This window comes from Eubalaena glacialis, chromosome 1, assembly GCF_028564815.1.
Source record: "Eubalaena glacialis isolate mEubGla1 chromosome 1, mEubGla1.1.hap2.+ XY, whole genome shotgun sequence".
Taxonomy (NCBI): Eukaryota; Metazoa; Chordata; class Mammalia; order Artiodactyla; family Balaenidae; genus Eubalaena; species Eubalaena glacialis.
The window spans coordinates 92,520,938-92,536,907 of NC_083716.1; the positions used below are offsets into that span (position 1 = coordinate 92,520,938).

Consider the following 15,970-nt stretch of genomic DNA (forward strand, 5'->3'; position numbering starts at 1 on the left):
GCAGCCCCCTGTCTGCCCGTGTGTCTCTCCACAGCTCCCTCCGGAAAAAGCCCACCCTTTGCCACTTCGCCACGGCCGAGAGTGGGAGCGGGGTCGTGGGCTGGGACCGGTTCGCTGGGCTGGCTAGACACCAGGCGCCGGGAACTTTGCTCGGCAGTTGGCGTGGGGGCAAGGGTGGCGTTGCTGTGTCTAAGGGGCCGTGCCGGCTCAATGGTGGCTCCCAGTGGCTTCGGGCCAACTGCCGTTGGGCAGGCGGGCCGGCCAGGCCGTGGCTGGGCTGCGCCTAGCACTGTGTGGATTGACAGGGTGGGGAATGCACAAGGGACCGAGGGCCACAGGCCCTTAAGCCTCCGGGGCCAAGTCCTGTGAGCGTTGAGCGGCTCTGGGGCGGAGGGCCAAGCGCCTACAGGCCTGGAGGGTCCCGCCTGACCTGAGCTGCGAAGTCGCCCACAACTCCACCACCCCCGGGCCCTCGAGGCCTCCTGTCGCTTGCCTGGGCGGACGGCAGGGCCGCGCCGGAGAGGGTTGGCTGCCGGGCTGGCGGTAAGTCGCCAGCACCAGCGAAGCTAAGCCTCAAGAGGCACACCGTGGCCCCCGCTGCATTCTACGGCCACACCTCCCTGAACGCACCACACCTCGTCTGATCTCGGAAGCTAATCAGGGTCTGGCCTGTTTCGTACCTGGATGGGAGACCACATGGGAATACCGAGTGCTGTAGGCTTTTTTGCCTCCCGCTCCGCCTTGACATTTAGTGGCCCGCGGCCGAGGCCGCCTCCGCCCCCGCTGAGCACCGCTGCAGGCCTCACCTCCTCACGTCCCTCCCAACACAGCGCGCCGGAGGGATCGCTCCCCGCCGAGCTGGCTGGACATGCGGCCAGAATGCGGCCCTGGAAGGCAGCCGCCACCCCAGCCGCTCCCGTGGTGGCTGGCCCGGACCCAGACTCCGCCGCAGGCCGGGGTGCCGTCCGTGCGGCCCGCGAGGCCCTCGACCTGCACTTGGCCGCCCCCACCGGAGCCCAGCCGCGCCGCAGCCCCCTGTCTGCCCGTGTGTCTCTCCACAGCTCCCTCCGGAAAAAGCCCCCCCTCCGCCGTTTCGCCACGGCCGGGGGCGGGAGCGGGGGCGGGGGCCGGGGCCGCTTCTCCGGGCCTGCCGGCCACCAGGGCCGGGGTCCTCTGCTCGGCGGGCGGCGTGGGGGCAAGGGGGGGCCTTGCTGGGGCTAAGGGGCCGTGCCCACTCCATGGTGGCTCCCAGTGGCTTCGGGCCAGCTGCTGCCCGGCCGGAGGGCCGGCCCGGCCGTGGCCGGGCTGCGCCTAACTCCGCGTGGGCGGGCAGGGGGCGATGCCCAAGGGACCGCGGCCGCCGGGCCCTGAAGCCTCCGGGGCCGCGTCCCTGTGAGCGTCGAGCGGGATCTGCGGCGGGGCGCCAAGCGCCGACGGGCCTGGAGCGTCCCGCCCGCCCTGGGCTGCGAGGTGGCCCACCACTCCGCCACCCCCGGGTCCCCGAGGCCTCCTGTCGCCTGCCTGGGCGGGCGGCAGGGCCCTGCGGGAGAGGGCTGGCCGCCGGCATGGCGGTAAGGCGCAGGCGCCAGCGAAGCTGGGCCTCAAGAGGCACCGCGCGGGCCCCTCCTGCGTCTACGGCCATACCACCCTGAACGCGCCCGATCTCGTCTGATCTCGGAAGCTAAGCAGGGTCGGGCCTGGTTAGTACTTGGATGGGAGACCGCCTGGGAATACCGGGTGCTGTAGGCTTTTTGCCTCCCGCTCCGCCTTCTCCTTTAGTCGCCCGCCGCCTCCGCCCCCGCCCCCGCCCCCGCCCCCGCCGGGCACCGCTGCAGGCCCCACCTCCTCCGGCCCCTCCCACCACAGCGCGCCAGAGGGGGCGCTCTCCGCCTGCCTGGCCGGCCAGGCGGCCAGAAGGCGGCCCTGGAAGGCAGCCGCATCCCAGCCGCTCCCGGGGTGGCTGGCCTGAACCCAGACTCCGCCTCAGGCCCGGGTGCCGGCCGTGCGGCCCGCGAGCCCCTTGACCTGCACTTGGCCGCCCCCACCGGAGCCCAGCCGCGCCGCAGCCCCCTGTCTGCCCGTGTGTCTCTCCACAGCTCCCTCCGGAAAAAGCCCACCCTTTGCCACTTCGCCACGGCCGAGAGTGGGAGCGGGGTCGTGGGCTGGGACCGGTTCGCTGGGCTGGCTAGACACCAGGCGCCGGGAACTTTGCTCGGCAGTTGGCGTGGGGGCAAGGGTGGCGTTGCTGTGTCTAAGGGGCCGTGCCGGCTCAATGGTGGCTCCCAGTGGCTTCGGGCCAACTGCCGTTGGGCAGGCGGGCCGGCCAGGCCGTGGCTGGGCTGCGCCTAGCACTGTGTGGATTGACAGGGTGGGGAATGCACAAGGGACCGAGGGCCACAGGCCCTTAAGCCTCCGGGGCCAAGTCCTGTGAGCGTTGAGCGGCTCTGGGGCGGAGGGCCAAGCGCCTACAGGCCTGGAGGGTCCCGCCTGACCTGAGCTGCGAAGTCGCCCACAACTCCACCACCCCCGGGCCCTCGAGGCCTCCTGTCGCTTGCCTGGGCGGACGGCAGGGCCGCGCCGGAGAGGGTTGGCTGCCGGGCTGGCGGTAAGTCGCCAGCACCAGCGAAGCTAAGCCTCAAGAGGCACACCGTGGCCCCCGCTGCATTCTACGGCCACACCTCCCTGAACGCACCACACCTCGTCTGATCTCGGAAGCTAATCAGGGTCTGGCCTGTTTCGTACCTGGATGGGAGACCACATGGGAATACCGAGTGCTGTAGGCTTTTTTGCCTCCCGCTCCGCCTTGACATTTAGTGGCCCGCGGCCGAGGCCGCCTCCGCCCCCGCTGAGCACCGCTGCAGGCCTCACCTCCTCACGTCCCTCCCAACACAGCGCGCCGGAGGGGGCGCTCCGCGCCGGCCTGGCCGGCCAGGCGGCCAGAAGGCGGCCCTGGAAGGCAGCCGCCACCCCAGCCGCTCCCGTGGTGGCTGGCCCGGACCCAGACTCCGCCGCAGGCCGGGGTGCCGTCCGTGCGGCCCGCGAGGCCCTCGACCTGCACTTGGCCGCCCCCACCGGAGCCCAGCCGCGCCGCAGCCCCCTGTCTGCCCGTGTGTCTCTCCACAGCTCCCTCCGGAAAAAGCCCACCCTTTGCCACTTCGCCACGGCCGGGGGCGGGAGCGGGGTCGTGGGCTGGGACCGGTTCGCTGGGCTGGCTAGCCACAAGGCGCCGGGAACTTTGCTCGGCGGGTGGCGTGGGGGCAAGGGTGGCGTTGCTGTGTCTAAGGGGCCGTGCCGGCTCAATGGTGGCTCCCAGTGGCTTCGGGCCAACTGCCGTTGGGCAGGCGGGCCGGCCAGGCCGTGGCTGGGCTGCGCCTAGCACTGTGTGGATTGACAGGGTGGGGAATGCACAAGGGACCGAGGGCCACAGGCCCTTAAGCCTCCGGGGCCAAGTCCTGTGAGCGTTGAGCGGCTCTGGGGCGGAGGGCCAAGCGCCTACAGGCCTGGAGGGTCCCGCCTGACCTGAGCTGCGAAGTCGCCCACAACTCCACCACCCCCGGGCCCTCGAGGCCTCCTGTCGCTTGCCTGGGCGGACGGCAGGGCCGCGCCGGAGAGGGTTGGCTGCCGGGCTGGCGGTAAGTCGCCAGCACCAGCGAAGCTAAGCCTCAAGAGGCACACCGTGGCCCCCGCTGCATTCTACGGCCACACCTCCCTGAACGCACCACACCTCGTCTGATCTCGGAAGCTAATCAGGGTCTGGCCTGTTTCGTACCTGGATGGGAGACCACATGGGAATACCGAGTGCTGTAGGCTTTTTTGCCTCCCGCTCCGCCTTGACATTTAGTGGCCCGTGGCCGAGGCCGCCTCCGCCCCCGCTGAGCACCGCTGCAGGCCTCACCTCCTCACGTCCCTCCCAACACAGCGCGCCGGAGGGATCGCTCCCCGCCGAGCTGGCTGGACATGCGGCCAGAATGCGGCCCTGGAAGGCAGCCGCCACCCCAGCCGCTCCCGTGGTGGCTGGCCCGGACCCAGACTCCGCCGCAGGCCGGGGTGCCGTCCGTGCGGCCCGCGAGGCCCTCGACCTGCACTTGGCCGCCCCCACCGGAGCCCAGCCGCGCCGCAGCCCCCTGTCTGCCCGTGTGTCTCTCCACAGCTCCCTCCGGAAAAAGCCCCCCCTCCGCCGTTTCGCCACGGCTGGGGGCGGGAGCGGGGGCGGGGGCCGGGGCCGCTTCTCCGGGCCTGCCGGCCACCAGGGCCGGGGTCCTGTGCTCGGCGGGCGGCGTGGGGGCAAGGGGGGGCCTTGCTGGGGCTAAGGGGCCGTGCCCACTCCATGGTGGCTCCCAGTGGCTTCGGGCCAGCTGCTGCCCGGCCGGAGGGCCGGCCCGGCCGTGGCCGGGCTGCGCCTAACTCCGCGTGGGCGGGCAGGGGGGGATGCCCAAGGGACCGCGGCCGCCGGGCCCTGAAGCCTCCGGGGCCGCGTCCCTGTGAGCGTCGAGCGGGATCTGCGGCGGGGCGCCAAGCGCCGACGGGCCTGGAGCGTCCCGCCCGCCCTGGGCTGCGAGGTGGCCCACCACTCCGCCACCCCCGGGTCCCCGAGGCCTCCTGTCGCCTGCCTGGGCGGGCGGCAGGGCCCTGCGGGAGAGGGCTGTCCGCCGGCATGGCGGTAAGGCGCAGGCGCCAGCGAAGCTGGGCCTCAAGAGGCACCGCGCGGGCCCCTCCTGCGTCTACGGCCATACCACCCTGAACGCGCCCGATCTCGTCTGATCTCGGAAGCTAAGCAGGGTCGGGCCTGGTTAGTACTTGGATGGGAGACCGCCTGGGAATACCGGGTGCTGTAGGCTTTTTGCCTCCCGCTCCGCCTTCTCCTTTAGTCGCCCGCCGCCTCCGCCCCCGCCCCCGCCCCCGCCCCCGCCGGGCACCGCTGCAGGCCCCACCTCCTCCGGCCCCTCCCACCACAGCGCGCCAGAGGGGGCGCTCTCCGCCTGCCTGGCCGGCCAGGCGGCCAGAAGGCGGCCCTGGAAGGCAGCCGCATCCCAGCCGCTCCCGGGGTGGCTGGCCTGAACCCAGACTCCGCCTCAGGCCCGGGTGCCGGCCGTGCGGCCCGCGAGCCCCTTGACCTGCACCTGGCCGCCCCCACCAGCGCCCAGCCCCGGCGCAGCCACCTATCTGCTGGTGTGTCTCTCCACAGCTCCCTCCGGAAAAAGCCCCCCCTCCGCCGTTTCGCCACGGCCGGGGGCGGGAGCGGGGGCGGGGGCCGGGGCCGGTGCTCCGGGCCGGCCGGCCACAAGGCGCCGGGTCCTGTGCTCGGCGGGTGGCGTGGGGGCAAGGGTGGCCTTGCTGGGGCTAAGGGGCCGTGCCGACTCAATGGTGGCTCCCAGTGGGTTAAGGGCCGACTGCCGTCGGGCAGGAGGGCCGGCCCGGGCTGCGGCTGGGCTGCGCCTAGCGCCGCGTGGGCGGGCAGAGGGGAGGCCCAAGGGACCGCGGGCCCCGGGCCCTGAAGCCTCCGGGGCCACGTCCCTGTGAGCGACGTGCGGGATCTGGGGCGGGGCGCCAAGCGCCGAACGGTTTGGTGGGTCCCGCCCGCCCTGGGCTGGGAGGTCGCCGAACCCTCCGCCACCCCCCTGGTACCCGAGGCCGCCGTTGCCCTGCCTGGGCGGGCGGCGGGGCCCTGCCGGGGCGGGCTGGCCGCCGGGCTGGCGGGGAGGCGCAAGCGCCAGCGAAGCTGGGCCTCAAGAGGCACTCCGCGGGCCCCTTTTAACGTCTACGGCCATACCACCCTGAACGCGCCCGATCTCGTCTGATCTCGGAAGCTAAGCAGGGTCGGGCCTGGTTAGTACTTGGATGGGAGACCGCCTGGGAATACCGGTTGCTGTAGGCTTTTTGCCTCCCGCTCCGCCTTCTCCTTTAGTCGCCCGCGGCCTAGGCCGAGGCCGAGGCCAAGGCCGAGGCCGCTGCCTCCGCCCCCGCCCCCGCCCCCGCCGGGCAGCGCTGCAGGCCCCACCTCCTCCGGCCCCTCCCACCACAGCGCGCCAGAGGGGGCGCTCCGCGCCGGCCTGGCCGGCCAGGCGGCCAGAAGGCGGCCCTGGAAGGCAGCCGCCACCCCAGCCGCTCCCGTGGTGGCTGGCCCGGACCCAGACTCCGCCGCAGGCCGGGGTGCCGTCCGTGCGGCCCACGAAGCCCTCGACCTGCACTTGGCCGCCCCCACCGGAGCCCAGCCGCGCCGCAGCCCCCTGTCTGCCCGTGTGTCTCTCCACAGCTCCCTCCGGAAAAAGCCCACCCTTTGCCACTTCGCCACGGCCGAGAGTGGGAGCGGGGTCGTGGGCTGGGACCGGTTCGCTGGGCTGGCTAGACACCAGGCGCCGGGAACTTTGCTCGGCAGTTGGCGTGGGGGCAAGGGTGGCGTTGCTGTGTCTAAGGGGCCGTGCCGGCTCAATGGTGGCTCCCAGTGGCTTCGGGCCAACTGCCGTTGGGCAGGCGGGCCGGCCAGGCCGTGGCTGGGCTGCGCCTAGCACTGTGTGGATTGACAGGGTGGGGAATGCACAAGGGACCGAGGGCCACAGGCCCTTAAGCCTCCGGGGCCAAGTCCTGTGAGCGTTGAGCGGCTCTGGGGCGGAGGGCCAAGCGCCTACAGGCCTGGAGGGTCCCGCCTGACCTGAGCTGCGAAGTCGCCCACAACTCCACCACCCCCGGGCCCTCGAGGCCTCCTGTCGCTTGCCTGGGCGGACGGCAGGGCCGCGCCGGAGAGGGTTGGCTGCCGGGCTGGCGGTAAGTCGCCAGCACCAGCGAAGCTAAGCCTCAAGAGGCACACCGTGGCCCCCGCTGCATTCTACGGCCACACCTCCCTGAACGCACCACACCTCGTCTGATCTCGGAAGCTTATCAGGGTCTGGCCTGTTTCGTACCTGGATGGGAGACCACATGGGAATACCGAGTGCTGTAGGCTTTTTTGCCTCCCGCTCCGCCTTGACATTTAGTGGCCCGCGGCCGAGGCCGCCTCCGCCCCCGCTGAGCACCGCTGCAGGCCTCACCTCCTCACGTCCCTCCCAACACAGCGCGCCGGAGGGATCGCTCCCCGCCGAGCTGGCTGGACATGCGGCCAGAATGCGGCCCTGGAAGGCAGCCGCCACCCCAGCCGCTCCCGTGGTGGCTGGCCCGGACCCAGACTCCGCCGCAGGCCGGGGTGCCGTCCGTGCGGCCCGCGAGGCCCTCGACCTGCACTTGGCCGCCCCCACCGGAGCCCAGCCGCGCCGCAGCCCCCTGTCTGCCCGTGTGTCTCTCCACAGCTCCCTCCGGAAAAAGCCCCCCCTCCGCCGTTTCGCCACGGCCGGGGGCGGGAGCGGGGGCGGGGGCCGGGGCCGCTTCTCCGGGCCTGCCGGCCACCAGGGCCGGGGTCCTGTGCTCGGCGGGCGGCGTGGGGGCAAGGGGGGGCCTTGCTGGGGCTAAGGGGCCGTGCCCACTCCATGGTGGCTCCCAGTGGCTTCGGGCCAGCTGCTGCCCGGCCGGAGGGCCGGCCCGGCCGTGGCCGGGCTGCGCCTAACTCCGCGTGGGCGGGCAGGGGGGGATGCCCAAGGGACCGCGGCCGCCGGGCCCTGAAGCCTCCGGGGCCGCGTCCCTGTGAGCGTCGAGCGGGATCTGCGGCGGGGCGCCAAGTGCCGACGGGCCTGGAGCGTCCCGCCCGCCCTGGGCTGCGAGGTGGCCCACCACTCCGCCACCCCCGGGTCCCCGAGGCCTCTTGTCGCCTGCCTGGGCGGGCGGCAGGGCCCTGCGGGAGAGGGCTGTCCGCCGGCATGGCGGTAAGGCGCAGGCGCCAGCGAAGCTGGGCCTCAAGAGGCACCGCGCGGGCCCCTCCTGCGTCTACGGCCATACCACCCTGAACGCGCCCGATCTCGTCTGATCTCGGAAGCTAAGCAGGGTCGGGCCTGGTTAGTACTTGGATGGGAGACCGCCTGGGAATACCGGGTGCTGTAGGCTTTTTGCCTCCCGCTCCGCCTTCTCCTTTAGTCGCCCGCCGCCTCCGCCCCCGCCCCCGCCCCCGCCCCCGCCGGGCACCGCTGCAGGCCCCACCTCCTCCGGCCCCTCCCACCACAGCGCGCCAGAGGGGGCGCTCTCCGCCTGCCTGGCCGGCCAGGCGGCCAGAAGGCGGCCCTGGAAGGCAGCCGCATCCCAGCCGCTCCCGGGGTGGCTGGCCTGAACCCAGACTCCGCCTCAGGCCCGGGTGCCGGCCGTGCGGCCCGCGAGCCCCTTGACCTGCACCTGGCCGCCCCCACCAGCGCCCAGCCCCGGCGCAGCCACCTATCTGCCGGTGTGTCTCTCCACAGCTCCCTCCGGAAAAAGCCCCCCCTCCGCCGTTTCGCCACGGCCGGGGGCGGGAGCGGGGGCGGGGGCCGGGGCCGGTGCTCCGGGCCGGCCGGCCACAAGGCGCTGGGTCCTGTGCTCGGCGGGTGGCGTGGGGGCAAGGGTGGCCTTGCTGGGGCTAAGGGGCCGTGCCGACTCAATGGTGGCTCCCAGTGGGTTAAGGGCCGACTGCCGTCGGGCAGGAGGGCCGGCCCGGGCTGCGGCTGGGCTGCGCCTAGCGCCGCGTGGGCGGGCAGAGGGGAGGCCCAAGGGACCGCGGGCCCCGGGCCCTGAAGCCTCCGGGGCCACGTCCCTGTGAGCGACGTGCGGGATCTGGGGCGGGGCGCCAAGCGCCGAACGGTTTGGTGGGTCCCGCCCGCCCTGGGCTGGGAGGTCGCCGAACCCTCCGCCACCCCCCTGGTACCCGAGGCCGCCGTTGCCCTGCCTGGGCGGGCGGCGGGGCCCTGCCGGGGCGGGCTGGCCGCCGGGCTGGCGGGGAGGCGCAAGCGCCAGCGAAGCTGGGCCTCAAGAGGCACTCCGCGGGCCCCTTTTAACGTCTACGGCCATACCACCCTGAACGCGCCCGATCTCGTCTGATCTCGGAAGCTAAGCAGGGTCGGGCCTGGTTAGTACTTGGATGGGAGACCGCCTGGGAATACCGGGTGCTGTAGGCTTTTTGCCTCCCGCTCCGCCTTCTCCTTTAGTCGCCCGCGGCCTAGGCCGAGGCCGAGGCCAAGGCCGAGGCCGCTGCCTCCGCCCCCGCCCCCGCCCCCGCCGGGCAGCGCTGCAGGCCCCACCTCCTCCGGCCCCTCCCACCACAGCGCGCCAGAGGGGGCGCTCCGCGCCGGCCTGGCCGGCCAGGCGGCCAGAAGGCGGCCCTGGAAGGCAGCCGCCACCCCAGCCGCTCCCGTGGTGGCTGGCCCGGACCCAGACTCCGCCGCAGGCCGGGGTGCCGTCCGTGCGGCCCACGAAGCCCTCGACCTGCACTTGGCCGCCCCCACCGGAGCCCAGCCGCGCCGCAGCCCCCTGTCTGCCCGTGTGTCTCTCCACAGCTCCCTCCGGAAAAAGCCCACCCTTTGCCACTTCGCCACGGCCGAGAGTGGGAGCGGGGTCGTGGGCTGGGACCGGTTCGCTGGGCTGGCTAGACACCAGGCGCCGGGAACTTTGCTCGGCAGTTGGCGTGGGGGCAAGGGTGGCGTTGCTGTGTCTAAGGGGCCGTGCCGGCTCAATGGTGGCTCCCAGTGGCTTCGGGCCAACTGCCGTTGGGCAGGCGGGCCGGCCAGGCCGTGGCTGGGCTGCGCCTAGCACTGTGTGGATTGACAGGGTGGGGAATGCACAAGGGACCGAGGGCCACAGGCCCTTAAGCCTCCGGGGCCAAGTCCTGTGAGCGTTGAGCGGCTCTGGGGCGGAGGGCCAAGCGCCTACAGGCCTGGAGGGTCCCGCCTGACCTGAGCTGCGAAGTCGCCCACAACTCCACCACCCCCCGGGCCCTCGAGGCCTCCTGTCGCTTGCCTGGGCGGACGGCAGGGCCGCGCCGGAGAGGGTTGGCTGCCGGGCTGGCGGTAAGTCGCCAGCACCAGCGAAGCTAAGCCTCAAGAGGCACACCGTGGCCCCCGCTGCATTCTACGGCCACACCTCCCTGAACGCACCACACCTCGTCTGATCTCGGAAGCTAATCAGGGTCTGGCCTGTTTCGTACCTGGATGGGAGACCACATGGGAATACCGAGTGCTGTAGGCTTTTTTGCCTCCCGCTCCGCCTTGACATTTAGTGGCCCGCGGCCGAGGCCGCCTCCGCCCCCGCTGAGCACCGCTGCAGGCCTCACCTCCTCACGTCCCTCCCAACACAGCGCGCCGGAGGGATCGCTCCCCGCCGAGCTGGCTGGACATGCGGCCAGAATGCGGCCCTGGAAGGCAGCCGCCACCCCAGCCGCTCCCGTGGTGGCTGGCCCGGACCCAGACTCCGCCGCAGGCCGGGGTGCCGTCCGTGCGGCCCGCGAGGCCCTCGACCTGCACTTGGCCGCCCCCACCGGAGCCCAGCCGCGCCGCAGCCCCCTGTCTGCCCGTGTGTCTCTCCACAGCTCCCTCCGGAAAAAGCCCCCCCTCCGCCGTTTCGCCACGGCCGGGGGCGGGAGCGGGGGCGGGGGCCGGGGCCGCTTCTCCGGGCCTGCCGGCCACCAGGGCCGGGGTCCTGTGCTCGGCGGGCGGCGTGGGGGCAAGGGGGGGCCTTGCTGGGGCTAAGGGGCCGTGCCCACTCCATGGTGGCTCCCAGTGGCTTCGGGCCAGCTGCTGCCCGGCCGGAGGGCCGGCCCGGCCGTGGCCGGGCTGCGCCTAACTCCGCGTGGGCGGGCAGGGGGGGATGCCCAAGGGACCGCGGCCGCCGGGCCCTGAAGCCTCCGGGGCCGCGTCCCTGTGAGCGTCGAGCGGGATCTGCGGCGGGGCGCCAAGCGCCGACGGGCCTGGAGCGTCCCGCCCGCCCTGGGCTGCGAGGTGGCCCACCACTCCGCCACCCCCGGGTCCCCGAGGCCTCCTGTCGCCTGCCTGGGCGGGCGGCAGGGCCCTGCCGGAGAGGGCTGGCCGCCGGCATGGCGGTAAGGCGCAGGCGCCAGCGAAGCTGGGCCTCAAGAGGCACCGCGCGGGCCCCTCCTGCGTCTACGGCCATACCACCCTGAACGCGCCCGATCTCGTCTGATCTCGGAAGCTAAGCAGGGTCGGGCCTGGTTAGTACTTGGATGGGAGACCGCCTGGGAATACCGGGTGCTGTAGGCTTTTTGCCTCCCGCTCCGCCTTCTCCTTTAGTCGCCCGCCGCCTCCGCCCCCGCCCCCGCCCCCGCCCCCGCCGGGCACCGCTGCAGGCCCCACCTCCTCCGGCCCCTCCCACCACAGCGCGCCAGAGGGGGCGCTCTCCGCCTGCCTGGCCGGCCAGGCGGCCAGAAGGCGGCCCTGGAAGGCAGCCGCATCCCAGCCGCTCCCGGGGTGGCTGGCCTGAACCCAGACTCCGCCTCAGGCCCGGGTGCCGGCCGTGCGGCCCGCGAGCCCCTTGACCTGCACCTGGCCGCCCCCACCAGCGCCCAGCCCCGGCGCAGCCACCTATCTGCCGGTGTGTCTCTCCACAGCTCCCTCCGGAAAAAGCCCCCCCTCCGCCGTTTCGCCACGGCCGGGGGCGGGAGCGGGGGCGGGGGCCGGGGCCGGTGCTCCGGGCCGGCCGGCCACAAGGCGCCGGGTCCTGTGCTCGGCGGGTGGCGTGGGGGCAAGGGTGGCCTTGCTGGGGCTAAGGGGCCGTGCCGACTCAATGGTGGCTCCCAGTGGGTTAAGGGCCGACTGCCGTCGGGCAGGAGGGCCGGCCCGGGCTGCGGCTGGGCTGCGCCTAGCGCCGCGTGGGCGGGCAGAGGGGAGGCCCAAGGGACCGCGGGCCCCGGGCCCTGAAGCCTCCGGGGCCACGTCCCTGTGAGCGACGTGCGGGATCTGGGGCGGGGCGCCAAGCGCCGAACGGTTTGGTGGGTCCCGCCCGCCCTGGGCTGGGAGGTCGCCGAACCCTCCGCCACCCCCCTGGTACCCGAGGCCGCCGTTGCCCTGCCTGGGCGGGCGGCGGGGCCCTGCCGGGGCGGGCTGGCCGCCGGGCTGGCGGGGAGGCGCAAGCACCAGCGAAGCTGGGCCTCAAGAGGCACTCCGCGGGCCCCTTTTAACGTCTACGGCCATACCACCCTGAACGCGCCCGATCTCGTCTGATCTCGGAAGCTAAGCAGGGTCGGGCCTGGTTAGTACTTGGATGGGAGACCGCCTGGGAATACCGGGTGCTGTAGGCTTTTTGCCTCCCGCTCCGCCTTCTCCTTTAGTCGCCCGCGGCCTAGGCCGAGGCCGAGGCCAAGGCCGAGGCCGCTGCCTCCGCCCCCGCCCCCGCCCCCGCCGGGCAGCGCTGCAGGCCCCACCTCCTCCGGCCCCTCCCACCACAGCGCGCCAGAGGGGGCGCTCCGCGCCGGCCTGGCCGGCCAGGCGGCCAGAAGGCGGCCCTGGAAGGCAGCCGCCACCCCAGCCGCTCCCGTGGTGGCTGGCCCGGACCCAGACTCCGCCGCAGGCCGGGGTGCCGTCCGTGCGGCCCACGAAGCCCTCGACCTGCACTTGGCCGCCCCCACCGGAGCCCAGCCGCGCCGCAGCCCCCTGTCTGCCCGTGTGTCTCTCCACAGCTCCCTCCGGAAAAAGCCCACCCTTTGCCACTTCGCCACGGCCGAGAGTGGGAGCGGGGTCGTGGGCTGGGACCGGTTCGCTGGGCTGGCTAGACACCAGGCGCCGGGAACTTTGCTCGGCAGTTGGCGTGGGGGCAAGGGTGGCGTTGCTGTGTCTAAGGGGCCGTGCCGGCTCAATGGTGGCTCCCAGTGGCTTCGGGCCAACTGCCGTTGGGCAGGCGGGCCGGCCAGGCCGTGGCTGGGCTGCGCCTAGCACTGTGTGGATTGACAGGGTGGGGAATGCACAAGGGACCGAGGGCCACAGGCCCTTAAGCCTCCGGGGCCAAGTCCTGTGAGCGTTGAGCGGCTCTGGGGCGGAGGGCCAAGCGCCTACAGGCCTGGAGGGTCCCGCCTGACCTGAGCTGCGAAGTCGCCCACAACTCCACCACCCCCGGGCCCTCGAGGCCTCCTGTCGCTTGCCTGGGCGGACGGCAGGGCCGCGCCGGAGAGGGTTGGCTGCCGGGCTGGCGGTAAGTCGCCAGCACCAGCGAAGCTAAGCCTCAAGAGGCACACCGTGGCCCCCGCTGCATTCTACGGCCACACCTCCCTGAACGCACCACACCTCGTCTGATCTCGGAAGCTAATCAGGGTCTGGCCTGTTTCGTACCTGGATGGGAGACCACATGGGAATACCGAGTGCTGTAGGCTTTTTTGCCTCCCGCTCCGCCTTGACATTTAGTGGCCCGCGGCCGAGGCCGCCTCCGCCCCCGCTGAGCACCGCTGCAGGCCTCACCTCCTCACGTCCCTCCCAACACAGCGCGCCGGAGGGATCGCTCCCCGCCGAGCTGGCTGGACATGCGGCCAGAATGCGGCCCTGGAAGGCAGCCGCCACCCCAGCCGCTCCCGTGGTGGCTGGCCCGGACCCAGACTCCGCCGCAGGCCGGGGTGCCGTCCGTGCGGCCCGCGAGGCCCTCGACCTGCACTTGGCCGCCCCCACCGGAGCCCAGCCGCGCCGCAGCCCCCTGTCTGCCCGTGTGTCTCTCCACAGCTCCCTCCGGAAAAAGCCCCCCCCTCCGCCGTTTCGCCACGGCCGGGGGCGGGATCGGGGGCGGGGGCCGGGGCTGGTGCTCCGGGCCGGCCGGCCACAAGGCGCCGGGTCCTGTGCTCGGCGGGTGGCGTGGGGGCAAGGGTGGCCTTGCTGGGGCTAAGGGGCCGTGCCGACTCAATGGTGGCTCCCAGTGGGTTAAGGGCCGACTGCCGTCGGGCAGGAGGGCCGGCCCGGGCTGCGGCTGGGCTGCGCCTAGCGCCGCGTGGGCGGGCAGAGGGGAGGCCCAAGGGACCGCGGGCCCCGGGCCCTGAAGCCTCCGGGGCCACGTCCCTGTGAGCGACGTGCGGGATCTGGGGCGGGGCGCCAAGCGCCGAACGGTTTGGTGGGTCCCGCCCGCCCTGGGCTGGGAGGTCGCCGAACCCTCCGCCACCCCCCTGGTACCCGAGGCCGCCGTTGCCCTGCCTGGGCGGGCGGCGGGGCCCTGCCGGGGCGGGCTGGCCGCCGGGCTGGCGGGGAGGCGCAAGCGCCAGCGAAGCTGGGCCTCAAGAGGCACTCCGCGGGCCCCTTTTAACGTCTACGGCCATACCACCCTGAACGCGCCCGATCTCGTCTGATCTCGGAAGCTAAGCAGGGTCGGGCCTGGTTAGTACTTGGATGGGAGACCGCCTGGGAATACCGGGTGCTGTAGGCTTTTTGCCTCCCGCTCCGCCTTCTCCTTTAGTCGCCCGCGGCCTAGGCCGAGGCCGAGGCCAAGGCCGAGGCCGCTGCCTCCGCCCCCGCCCCCGCCCCCGCCGGGCAGCGCTGCAGGCCCCACCTCCTCCGGCCCCTCCCACCACAGCGCGCCAGAGGGGGCGCTCCGCGCCGGCCTGGCCGGCCAGGCGGCCAGAAGGCGGCCCTGGAAGGCAGCCGCCACCCCAGCCGCTCCCGTGGTGGCTGGCCCGGACCCAGACTCCGCCGCAGGCCGGGGTGCCGTCCGTGCGGCCCACGAAGCCCTCGACCTGCACTTGGCCGCCCCCACCGGAGCCCAGCCGCGCCGCAGCCCCCTGTCTGCCCGTGTGTCTCTCCACAGCTCCCTCCGGAAAAAGCCCACCCTTTGCCACTTCACCACGGCCGAGAGTGGGAGCGGGGTCGTGGGCTGGGACCGGTTCGCTGGGCTGGCTAGACACCAGGCGCCGGGAACTTTGCTCGGCAGTTGGCGTGGGGGCAAGGGTGGCGTTGCTGTGTCTAAGGGGCCGTGCCGGCTCAATGGTGGCTCCCAGTGGCTTCGGGCCAACTGCCGTTGGGCAGGCGGGCCGGCCAGGCCGTGGCTGGGCTGCGCCTAGCACTGTGTGGATTGACAGGGTGGGGAATGCACAAGGGACCGAGGGCCACAGGCCCTTAAGCCTCCGGGGCCAAGTCCTGTGAGCGTTGAGCGGCTCTGGGGCGGAGGGCCAAGCGCCTACAGGCCTGGAGGGTCCCGCCTGACCTGAGCTGCGAAGTCGCCCACAACTCCACCACCCCCGGGCCCTCGAGGCCTCCTGTCGCTTGCCTGGGCGGACGGCAGGGCCGCGCCGGAGAGGGTTGGCTGCCGGGCTGGCGGTAAGTCGCCAGCACCAGCGAAGCTAAGCCTCAAGAGGCACACCGTGGCCCCCGCTGCATTCTACGGCCACACCTCCCTGAACGCACCACACCTCGTCTGATCTCGGAAGCTAATCAGGGTCTGGCCTGTTTCGTACCTGGATGGGAGACCACATGGGAATACCGAGTGCTGTAGGCTTTTTTGCCTCCCGCTCCGCCTTGACATTTAGTGGCCCGCGGCCGAGGCCGCCTCCGCCCCCGCTGAGCACCGCTGCAGGCCTCACCTCCTCACGTCCCTCCCAACACAGCGCGCCGGAGGGATCGCTCCCCGCCGAGCTGGCTGGACATGCGGCCAGAATGCGGCCCTGGAAGGCAGCCGCCACCCCAGCCGCTCCCGTGGTGGCTGGCCCGGACCCAGACTCCGCCGCAGGCCGGGGTGCCGTCCGTGCGGCCCGCGAGGCCCTCGACCTGCACTTGGCCGCCCCCACCGGAGCCCAGCCGCGCCGCAGCCCCCTGTCTGCCCGTGTGTCTCTCCACAGCTCCCTCCGGAAAAAGCCCCCCCTCCGCCGTTTCGCCACGGCCGGGGGCGGGAGCGGGGGCGGGGGCCGGGGCCGCTTCTCCGGGCCTGCCGGCCACCAGGGCCGGGGTCCTGTGCTCGGCGGGCGGCGTGGGGGCAAGGGGGGGCCTTGCTGGGGCTAAGGGGCCGTGCCCACTCCATGGTGGCTCCCAGTGGCTTCGGGCCAGCTGCTGCCCGGCCGGAGGGCCGGCCCGGCCGTGGCCGGGCTGCGCCTAACTCCACGTGGGCGGGCAGGGGGGGATGCCCAACGGACCGCGGCCGCCGGGCCCTGAAGCCTCCGGGGCCGCATCCCTGT

General features: G+C 73.5%; 8 non-coding genes and 6 pseudogenes across 8 annotated transcripts; all 14 read left to right on the forward strand.

Moving 5' to 3' along the window:
• The first annotated feature begins 602 nt into the window (after positions 1 to 602).
• LOC133075795 (5S ribosomal RNA) lies at positions 603 to 721 on the forward strand (annotated as a pseudogene).
• Positions 722 to 1,630: 909 nt separating this feature from the next.
• LOC133079833 (5S ribosomal RNA) lies at positions 1,631 to 1,749 on the forward strand. Its single transcript, XR_009698323.1, has one exon. It is a non-coding gene; the product is annotated as a 5S ribosomal RNA (ribosomal RNA).
• Positions 1,750 to 2,664: 915 nt separating this feature from the next.
• On the forward strand, positions 2,665 to 2,783 carry LOC133075806 (5S ribosomal RNA; annotated as a pseudogene).
• A 908-nt stretch (positions 2,784 to 3,691) lies between these two features.
• LOC133075810 (5S ribosomal RNA) lies at positions 3,692 to 3,810 on the forward strand (annotated as a pseudogene).
• Positions 3,811 to 4,719: 909 nt separating this feature from the next.
• LOC133079840 (5S ribosomal RNA) lies at positions 4,720 to 4,838 on the forward strand. The gene has a single exon (XR_009698325.1). It is a non-coding gene; the product is annotated as a 5S ribosomal RNA (ribosomal RNA).
• A 918-nt stretch (positions 4,839 to 5,756) lies between these two features.
• LOC133104477 (5S ribosomal RNA) lies at positions 5,757 to 5,875 on the forward strand. Its single transcript, XR_009703589.1, has one exon. It is a non-coding gene; the product is annotated as a 5S ribosomal RNA (ribosomal RNA).
• Positions 5,876 to 7,849: 1,974 nt separating this feature from the next.
• Positions 7,850 to 7,968, forward strand: LOC133079843 (5S ribosomal RNA). The gene has a single exon (XR_009698326.1). It is a non-coding gene; the product is annotated as a 5S ribosomal RNA (ribosomal RNA).
• Positions 7,969 to 8,886: 918 nt separating this feature from the next.
• Positions 8,887 to 9,005, forward strand: LOC133079848 (5S ribosomal RNA). The gene has a single exon (XR_009698327.1). It is a non-coding gene; the product is annotated as a 5S ribosomal RNA (ribosomal RNA).
• A 947-nt stretch (positions 9,006 to 9,952) lies between these two features.
• Positions 9,953 to 10,071, forward strand: LOC133075812 (5S ribosomal RNA; annotated as a pseudogene).
• A 909-nt stretch (positions 10,072 to 10,980) lies between these two features.
• LOC133079852 (5S ribosomal RNA) lies at positions 10,981 to 11,099 on the forward strand. The gene has a single exon (XR_009698328.1). It is a non-coding gene; the product is annotated as a 5S ribosomal RNA (ribosomal RNA).
• A 918-nt stretch (positions 11,100 to 12,017) lies between these two features.
• Positions 12,018 to 12,136, forward strand: LOC133079856 (5S ribosomal RNA). Its single transcript, XR_009698329.1, has one exon. It is a non-coding gene; the product is annotated as a 5S ribosomal RNA (ribosomal RNA).
• Positions 12,137 to 13,082: 946 nt separating this feature from the next.
• LOC133075817 (5S ribosomal RNA) lies at positions 13,083 to 13,201 on the forward strand (annotated as a pseudogene).
• A 912-nt stretch (positions 13,202 to 14,113) lies between these two features.
• LOC133079862 (5S ribosomal RNA) lies at positions 14,114 to 14,232 on the forward strand. Its single transcript, XR_009698330.1, has one exon. It is a non-coding gene; the product is annotated as a 5S ribosomal RNA (ribosomal RNA).
• Positions 14,233 to 15,178: 946 nt separating this feature from the next.
• LOC133075819 (5S ribosomal RNA) lies at positions 15,179 to 15,297 on the forward strand (annotated as a pseudogene).
• Positions 15,298 to 15,970: the final 673 nt, after the last annotated feature.